At 43.9% G+C, this 10,844-nt stretch overlaps 1 long non-coding RNA gene across 1 annotated transcript in view; it reads right to left on the bottom strand.

Moving 5' to 3' along the window:
- Positions 1-1,872: 1,872 nt before the first annotated feature.
- Positions 1,873-10,844, bottom strand: part of LOC123745747 (uncharacterized) — a 230,530-nt gene continuing 221,558 nt past the window's right edge. Inside the window, exon 3 of the long non-coding RNA XR_011225679.1 lies at positions 1,873-2,039. This is a non-coding gene — a long non-coding RNA (uncharacterized lncRNA). The remainder of the gene's footprint in view (positions 2,040-10,844) is intronic.

The following is a 10,844-nucleotide window of genomic DNA, read 5'->3' as shown; positions in this document are numbered from 1 at the left end:
ACTACGACACAAGGTGTACCATAACACAACAACACATGGTGTACCGTAACACAACACATGGTGTACCGTAACACAACACAAGGTGTACCATAACACAACAACACAAGGTGTACCATAACACTACGACACAAGGTGTACCATAACACTACGACACAAAGTGTACCATAACACAACAACACATGGTGTACCGTAACACAACACATGGTGTACCATAACACAACAAAAGGTGTACCATAACACAACACAAGGTGTACCATAACACAACACATGGTGTACCATAACACAACAAAAGGTGTACCATAACACAACACAAGGTGTACCATAACACAACACAAGGTGTACCATAACACAACACAAGGTGTACCGTAACACAACACAAGGTGTACCATAACACAACACAAGGTGTACCATAACACAACACAAGGTGTACCATAACACAACACATGGTGTACCATAACACAACGACGCAAGGTGTACCGTAACACAACACAAGGTGTACCGTAACACAACACAAGGTGTACCATAACACAACACAAGGTGTACCGTAACACAACACAAGGTGTACCATAACACAACACAAGGTGTACCATAACACAACACAAGGTGTATCATAACACAACACAAGGTGTATCATAACACAACACAAGGTGTACCGTAACACAACACAAGGTGTACCATAACACAACACAAGGTGTACCATAACACAACACAAGGTGTACCGTAACACAACACAAGGTGTACCATAACACAACACAAGGTGTACCGTAACACAAAACAAGGTGTACCAGCCTACCAGGAGCTACGGGAAGGCTCTCAGCCTGTTAACAGGAATCAGACCTGGTCTATACCCACCCGTGTCAAGAACAGGGGCACTTGTACTCGAGTTAGAGCAACAGATGCACTTGTACTCGAGTTAGAGCAACAGATGCACTTGTACTCGAGTTAGAGCAACAGATGCACTTGTACTCGAGTTAGAGCAACAGATGCACTTGTACTCGAGTTAGAGCAACAGATGCACTTGTACTCGAGTTAGAGCAACAGATGCACTTGTACTCGAGTTAGAGCAACAGATGCACTTGTACTCGAGTTAGAGCAACAGATGCACTTGTACTCGAGTTAGAGCAACAGATGCACTTGTACTCGAGTTAGAGCAACAGATGCACTTGTACTCGAGTTAGAGCAACAGATGCACTTGTACTCGAGTTAGAGCAACAGATGCACTTGTACTCGAGTTAGAGCAACAGATGCACTTGTACTCGAGTTAGAGCAACAGATGCATTTGTACTCGAGTTAGAGCAACAGATGCACTTGTACTCGAGTTAGAGCAACAGATGCACTTGTACTCACCTTGAGTTAGGAGGAAGAGCAGGACGAGGAGGAGGAACGTCCCGCGACGGGCCTCCAGCATCCTGGTGGCGTGGAGGAGGAGCCAAGCCAGTAGATCACGATGGCTCAGTGCGTGTGTGTTGAGAGGTCGACGCACAACAGGTCACACACAGGCAATTTAACAGTAGCCTTATTATCACTCGTTATAACTAGCTAAGCCGGCCAGCGTCACTAAGCAAGCCACTCACTATACCTCTCACAGGCCAACGTCACCGCCCGCCTTAGGCTATTATATTCAATTTGATTTTTCTCTGTTGAATTTAAATTACATTTTTTTTCATTCAAGATTTAAACATTATCAGCACAAATTATATCTAAAAATAAACAGATTATCTATATACATATATATACGCAAAGCGTATATATATATATATATATATATATATATATATATATATATATATATATATATATAATCTGTTTTCACTGAACACTTTCCATCTGTGATATTCAATATAATTCTAAGAGAGCAGCACCTACACTCACACAAGAAACACCACAATAACCGCTCTGGTGATGGCTAGCAGCCCCCGCCCCAGGCGTGAGAGGAGGGGCAGGAAGGGGGCGCTCACCCCCCCTCACACCAAGGCGCTAGTTCCATCACTTGCCTTACAGTTATCCTCCCCTTGTCCCTAGTCACCAGCAGACGCGATCTGCAACAGAAAACATCAAGGTAAATTATCCTGTGAGTACAATGTTGGTAATCAACAAAAGAATAAATCTACAAGGGCCGTGACGAGGGTTCGAACCTACGTCCGAGAGGACATATGTGTGTAATGAAGTAAGGGCGAAGAGATAGAACAGCTTATTGACAGAGCCCGGGTGCATGGAGGCATTGTGTAAAACCCTGGTTTGTGTCTCGGAGAGGCTGCAGGATACGAGAAAGTTCAGTAGAACTTCCCGTTGCAATTCTTTTACCATGTTGTAGCTCAGTCGATTAAGGCAGCGTCTGGGATCTTCTCGGACGTAGGTTCGAATCCTCGTCACGGCCCCTAGTGGATTTCTTCATTTGATGCTTCACGCTATTGTGATTTCTGTGTGTAGTGTCAGTAATCATATCTTGAGAGAATATTTTAAAATAAAATAAAAAGATAAGGCAAATCATTTCTAGGTGGAATAGCGTAAGTACATAGTGTCGACGTGAAGACTTTAACGATAAGGTCAAGCTTTCCGCTCGTCGAGGAAATGCGCTGAGACAATGCGCTAAGTCTTATTACCTTTTTCCACTAGATTAATGCTTCAAGGTCAGGCTTATCCTTTGATAATAACAATGAAGACCAGATTCACATATTCTTAGACAGAGGATTTGCTTATTTCCCTGCCTTATTTAGGTTAGTGGTTTCGATTAGGTAATGGGAGATTAATAGGCAAATTTCTTACAGGTGTTTGATTGATAACGAGAGTAGCTTGCCCACTTTCAAAGCCTTTCCTTTACTTTTAGCTTTATAATTCAAGTTAATCACTGTACGAGCACGATAAGATATTCGTACAGTCTACCTTGCGTACAGTCTACCTTGCGTACAGTCTACCTTGCGTACAGTCTACCTTGCGTACAGTCTGCCTTGCGTACAGTCTACCTTGCGTACAGTCTGCCTTGCGTACAGTCTACCTTGTGTACAGTCTACCTTGCGTACAGTCTACCTTGCGTACAGTCTACCTTGCGTACAGTCTGCCTTGCGTACAGTCTACCTTGCGTACAGTCTGCCTTGCGTACAGTCTACCTTGCGTACAGTCTCCCTTGCGTACAGTCTACCTTGCGTACAGTCTACCTTGCGTACAGTCTGCCTTGCGTACAGTCTACCTTGCGTACAGTCTACCTTGCGTACAGTCTACCTTGCGTACAGTCTATCATGCGTACAGTCTACCTTGCGTACAGTCTACCTTGCGTACAGTCTACCTTGCGTACAGTCTACCTTGCGTACAGTCTACTTTGCGTACAGTCTACCTTGCGTACAGTCTGCCTTCCGTACCTTCACCTGGCGTACAGTATACCTTGCGTACAGTCTACCTTGCATACAGTCTACCTTGCGTACAGTCTACCTTGCATACAGTCTACCTTGCGTACAGTCTGCCTTGCGTACCTTCACCTGGCGTACAGTCTACCTTGCGTACCTTCACCTGGCGTACAGTCTACCTTGCGTACAGTCTGCCTTGCGTACCTTCACCTGGCGTACAGTCTACCTTGCGTACCTTCACCTGGCGTACAGTCTACCTTGCGTACAGTCTACCTTGCGTACAGTCTACCTTGCATACAGTCTACCTTGCGTACAGTCTGCCTTGCGTACCTTCACCTGGCGTACAGTCTACCTTGCGTACCTTCACCTGGCGTACAGTCTACCTTGCATACAGTCTACCTTGTGTACAGTCTGCCTTGCGTACCTTCACCTGGCGTACAGTCTACCTGGCGTACAGTCTACCTTGCGTACCTTCACCTGGCATACAGTCTACCTTGCGTACAGTCTACCTTGCGTACAGTCTGCCTTGCGTACCTTCACCTGGCGTACAGTCTACCTTGCGTACCTTCACCTGGCGTACAGTCTACCTTGCGTACAGTCTACCTTGCGTACCTTCACCTGGCGTACAGTCTACCTTGCGTACCTTCACCTGGCGTACAGTCTACCTTGCGTACCTTCACCTGGCGTACAGTCTACCTTGCGTACCTTCACCTGGCGTACAGTCTACCTTGCGTACAGTCTACCTTGCTTACAGTCTACCTGGCGTACCTTTAATAATAAGTGCGAGAATGTATAACAATAAGTATAACGTGTGCGTGCGTGTGTATATGTGCGTGCATGTACTCACCTAATTGTGCTTGCGGGGGTTGAGCTCTGGCTCTTTGGTCCCGCCTCTCAACCGTCAATCAACAGTGACCAACAGCCGTTGCTCCACTGTTCAACAGTCACCAACAGCCGTTACTCCACTGTTCAACAGTCAAGTTCGCTTACCAACCCATCCAGTTGAATCTCATTATTCTTTACTTAAAAGAATTTTTCAGCACCAAAGTTCTTCCCCTTCATAAATTTCGCTAAAAATTAACTTTATTTAAAAATAGAGAGACGAATTAGAGATTTTTTTTTTTTTTTACTCTTGGGCTATTGGGAAGACATTGATTATTTTCTCGTTTCCTTTATGTTACCCGTAAGTGTATAAAGAATGAAAATATTGAAAAAAGTGAAGATGACGAGGTTACTAATTCTAAATTAGGTTAGGTCACTAATAGATTACTAATACAGGTTACTAATACATTTTAAACAAATAATATATGTTTACCTATATGTGTGTGTTTACGTGTATATGTCGTACCTACTCGGCCTAGTATGCAGGCCCCGATTTGCCTAACAGGCATGTTGATTTTCGTTATTTAAAAAAAAATCTTTTTTTAATTAATATTATTATATTAGGAACATGAATTACTTAGTTGCTAGGTAGGGTCATATTTATACGTTAGTTTTAACTCTAATAAAAAATATAAAAAATCATATGCAATATAATTGAAAGTTTTATCATTTCATGTGAGAACGATTTATAATATATAATTTCAGAAAAAATCGGCTTGCTACGCAAATTGAGCTGTGCATATTAGGCCAAGTGCTGCCGTAAGGCTATTTCGTACAACATATGTATATATATATATATATATATATATATATATATATATATATATATATATATATATATATATATATATATATATATATATATATATATATATACATGCGCTGGCGTGTGAGTAAATATAAAACAAACAAATAAGTTCATAAAGTGGAAAGAACTTTAGTGATCAAGGTGTGGGACACAAGGTATGGGACACAAGGTATGGGACACAAGGTATGGGACACAAGGTATGGGACACAAGGCATGGGAAACAAGGTATGGGACACACGGTATGAGACACAAGGTATGGGACACAAGGCATGGGACACAAGGCATGGGACACAAGGTATGGGACACACGGTATGAGACACAAGGTATGGGACACAAGGCATGGGACACAAGGTATGGGACACAAGGCATGGGACACAAGGTATGGGACACAAGGTATGGGACACACGGTATGAGACACAAGGTATGGGACACAAGGCATGGGACACAAGGTATGGGACACAAGGCATGGGACACAAGGTATGGGACACAATATGGGACACACGGTACGAGACACAAGGTATGGGACACAAGGCATGGGACACAAGGCATGGGACACAAGGTATGGGACACAAGGCATGGGACACAAGGTATGGGACACAAGGTATGGGACACAAGGTATGGGACACACGGTATGAGACACAAGGTATGGGACACAAGGTATGGGACACACGGTATGAGACACAAGGTATGGGACACAAGGTATGGGACACAAGGTATGAGACAAGGTATGGGACACACGGTATGGGACACACGGTATGGGACACAAGGTATGGGACACAAGGTATGAGACACAAGGTATGAGACACAAGGTATGGGACACAAGGTATGAGACACAAGGTATGGGACACAAGATATGGGAAACAAGGTATGAGACACAAGGTATGGGACACAAGGTATGGGACACAAGGTATGGGACACACGGTATGGGACGCACGGTATGGGACACAAGGTATGGGACACAAGGTATGGGACACAAGGTATGGGACACAAGGTGTGGGACACAAGGTATGAGACACAAGGTATGGGACACAAGGTGTGGGACACAAGGTATGGGACACAAGGTATGAGACACAAGGTATGGGACACAAGGTATTGGACACAAGGTATGGGACAAAAGGTATGGGACACAAGGTATGGGACACAAGGTATGGGACACACGGTATGGGACACACGGTATGGGACACAAGGTATGGGACACACGGTATGGGACACAAGGTATGGGACACAAGGTATGGGACACAAGGTATGGGACACAAGGTATGGGACACACGGTATGGGACACAAGGTATGAGACACAAGGTGTGGGACACAAGGTATGAGACACAAGGTATGAGACAAGGTATGGGACACACGGTATGGGACACAAGGTATGAGACACAAGGTGTGGGACACAAGGTATGAGACACAAGGTATGAGACACAAGGTGTGGGACACAAGGTATGGGACACACGGTATGGGACACACGGTATGGGACACAAGGTATGGGACACACGGTATGGGACACAAGGTATGGGACACACGGTATGAGACACAAGGTATGAGACACAAGGTGTAGGACACAAGGTATGGGACACAAGGTTCACATTGGGGACAAGATTTTCAGAGCGAGACACAAGGTATGAGAGACAAGGTATGAGACACAAGGTATGGGACACAAGGTATGAGACACAAGGTATGGGACACAAGGTATGGGACACAAGGCATGGGACACAAGGTATGGGACACAAGGTATGGGACACACGGTATGGAACACAAGGTATGGGACACAAGGTATGAGACACAAGGTATGAGACACAAGGTATGGGACACAAGGTATGGGACACACGGTATGGGACACACGGTATGGGACACAAGGTATGGGACACAAGGTATGAGACACAAGGTATGAGACACAAGGTATGGGACACAAGGTATGGGACACAAGGTATGGGACACAAGGTATGAGACAAGGTATGGGACACACGGTATGGGACACACGGTGTGGGACACAAGGTATGGGACACAAGGTATGGGACACAAGGTATGGGACACAAGGTATGAGACAAGGTATGGGACACACGGTATGGGACACAAGGTATGGGACACAAGGTATGGGACACAAGGTGTGGGACACAAGGTATGAGACACAAGGTATGGGACACAAGGTATGAGACACAAGGTATGGGACACAAGGTATGGGACACAAGGTATGAGACACAAGGTATGGGACACAAGGTATGAGACACAAGGTATAGGACACAAGGTATGGGACACAAGGTATGGGACACAAGGTATGGGACACACGGTATGGGACACAAGGTATGGGACACAAGGTATGAGACACAAGGTATGGGACACACGGTATGGGACACAAGGTATGGGACACAAGGTATGAGACACAAGGTATGGGACACAAGGTATGGGACACACGGTATGGGACACAAGGTATGGGACACAAGGTATGAGACACAAGGTATGGGACACAAGGTATGAGACACAAGGTATGACACACAAGGTATGGGACACAAGGTATGAGACACAAGGTATGGGACACAAGGTATGAGACACAAGGTATGAGACACAAGGTGTGGGACACAAGGTATGGGACACAAGGTATGAGACACAAGGTATGGGACACAAGGTATGAGACACAAGGTATGGGACACAAGGTATGAGACACAAGGTATGAGACACAAGGTATGAGACACAAGGTATGGGACACAAGGTATGGGACACAAGGTATGAGACACAAGGTATGAGACACACGGTATGGGACACAAGGTATGAGACACAAGGTATGAGACACAAGGTATAGGACACAAGGTATGGGACACAAGGTTCACATTGGGGACAAGATTTTCAGAGCGAGATCTTTCAGCACCAAACTTTGTGGCGACACGACAATATGAGCCTCGTCCAGATGTCGTTGACATTCACATTGTAACAACTTATTATGAGGCAGAAAATAACACCTCATAACTTTTCATGACGGTAATAACGTAACTAAACCACACAGGCAAACATACGAGGCTTTCCATTAACTTTTCCATGATATTAAAAAAGTTCATTGGGCTTATATTTATTTTTCAACAAGAGAAGTGGGAGAACTTACAAGGCCTTCAACCTATTCCGGCTGCAGGCCACATTCTGCCATGCCAGTCCACTTGTGCCGGCACTCAGCCCGGCCACTTCACTAAGTCCAAAAAAAAAAGTAGACGACCGGGTGGTGGAGGCCTGTGAGAAGAGCCTAGCGCCACCACACGTCCCGCCTTGCCCGCGTCTGCAGGCACACTGACTGCTGCTGACGGTTGACCCACTACCACCCACCACCTCCCCCCAAACCCCCTCCTACCCCTCATTCTCAAACTCCTCATATCGGCTCTCTCATTAATCCCTCTCGCTCAATCTGTCACTTACCTATCTCACTATCGCATAAATTCATACCGTCGTTACCCCCCTCCCCCCCGCCGCCTCCCGCCGAAGACGACTGCAAGGCTGTGACAAGAAGCGGGTAGACAGGCTGGCGACGCCAGCGAAGCCTCGTGTGGGCGTAAAAGTTATGGCGCTACCTCGTGTGCGCTCAGTCTGGACTCGCTAGACTGACTCTAAATACTAGCCTAATTTATACATTGTTTCGGGGGGAAGATACAGCTTGCTGAAGGAGATGGGGAATGGGTGTACTTACAGCCAGCTCTCAGCCTCCGGCAGACATCTTGGCGACAGAGGAAGCGAGTGTAATGATTCTGTAGCTGTGAGCACAATTGCTGCCCTGAACTAGTCACGTTTTATTGTCCATCTGCCTCACAAACCCATCATCTCTGGCAGTATTTTCCGCCAAAACTATCCGGCTGGAATCCCAAGATGGCGTCAGCATGACTGTGGTGTCCCAGCATCAACACTCCGTCCTCTCGCCCTGTGCGTCGTCGACGTTTTGCTTTAGAGTCGACAAATTAAATATGCGACGTATTGCCACAAAAATTCAGCACCGTGTTATTGACGTTTTCTATGCCTCCTATTTCGGCCTCGAAAAATGTGGTGGATTGGGTGGGTTTCCGTGACAGTTTATGAGTCAGAACCCAAATTCTCGACGCCTTAAACTTTATTAATTTGACTCATGAAACAGTTTCCGAGGAATGGCTTCATTAAGAACAAGAATAGTTTACTTGACAGCATTCCAGCCTCAAGACTTGACAACTCCCCACCTGTGTAGTCACCTATATGTGCCTGCAGGCTCAAGCGTTAGCTCTTGGACCCCGCTTTTCCATCCGCTGATTGTCTAATGCAATGACTCCTGACCTATTTCCCTATCATATTTACTTTTAAATTATGAATGAAGTTTGACTCTGAATATGTCTCTCAATCCTGATAAAACTTTTCACTATATTCCCCCTTGGAAAGATGTGCAGGTCTCTGTATATTATACGCCCATCAGTTTAAAACAAGTCTATAACACAAACTATGAGATGTATAACACTAGAAGCTATTGACAGTCATCTTCAAAATCTCAGATCAACTGAATCCTATGCGTTTATTGATGGTTCTGTACAATTGGGCACTGGTAGAACAGGTTGTGCATGTTCAGTATATAAAGGGAATGAAATGATCATGACTAGTACACAGAGATTGAACAACTGGGCAAGCACGACACAGACCGAGCTATTGGGTATTTATCTAGCCACTGAGTACCTTAAGCTCAATAGTGGTGGAGTGATATTCTATGACTCTAAAAGTGCTCTGCAGTCCTTAAATAACCCATCACAATGTATGTCTGAAGTCGCTTGTAATAATAAATGGAATGGAAATTTTGCCAATGATAATAACTCTTGTATAAAACTTGTGTGGATCCCATCCCATGTTGGAGTTGGGAAACATGACTTTGTAGATCGATTGGCCAATGAGGCTTGCAGGAAAGAAAACATTGATTATGACTTTGGAGTATCTAATGCAATTATTAGAAACATACAAATTAAAGAAATTACTTCAGGGTTTAGAAGAACTAAGAAATGCCCAGAGACCTGAAAGCTGCAGTATTAAAAGCTATAACAACTTGTGTAATAATAGTAATAATAACAGTAACCGGACCTGGCAATGTGATGTAGTCACTGTAATAATTTGCCTTGGCTATAGACACATCTGGCAGGTTACTTAGGTTGAGCCACTACCAGAATATTCAGATTGTAAACTCTGTGACAAATCTTTAAGGCATTCACTTGAATACTATATTGTTGAATGTGAAACCGTAAAGGACTTTAGACCTCCTGGCCTATTATACCACCAACTGTGCAACTATTTCATTGAATCTGGTGTACTGGACGACATCCTAACAATTTATCCAAAATTTGCTTGTCCATTTTAAAGAATGAAGAACAATTTTATTTGTTATATTTTTAAGTTGCATCTCTTATGAACCCATCCCTGCCCTTGTGTGGCAGTGCACAATAAAAATTTGTATTTACATATTCGTACAATGAAACATGTATAGTCTAATGTAGTTGATTGTAACCATGATATATATATATATATATATATATATATATATATATATATATATATATATATATATATATATATATATATATATGTTGTACCTAGTAGCCAGAACGCAGTACTTGGCCTACTATGCAAGGCCCGATTTGCCTAATAAGCCAAGTTTTCCTGAATCTACATATTTTTCGATTTTTTTCTTATGAAATGATAAAGCTATTCATTTCATTATATATGAGTTCATTTTTTGAAATTTGAGTCAAAACTAACGTAGATATATGACCGAACCTAACCAACCCTACCTAACCTAACCTAACCTATCTTAACCTAACCTAAACTAACATAACTAC

The sequence above is a fragment of the Procambarus clarkii genome, chromosome 88 (genome assembly GCF_040958095.1).
Source record: "Procambarus clarkii isolate CNS0578487 chromosome 88, FALCON_Pclarkii_2.0, whole genome shotgun sequence".
In the NCBI taxonomy this organism is placed as follows: Eukaryota; Metazoa; Arthropoda; class Malacostraca; order Decapoda; family Cambaridae; genus Procambarus; species Procambarus clarkii.
Note: the sequence above shows the minus strand (reverse complement) of the source record. Positions and strands in the feature narration are given on the sequence as shown.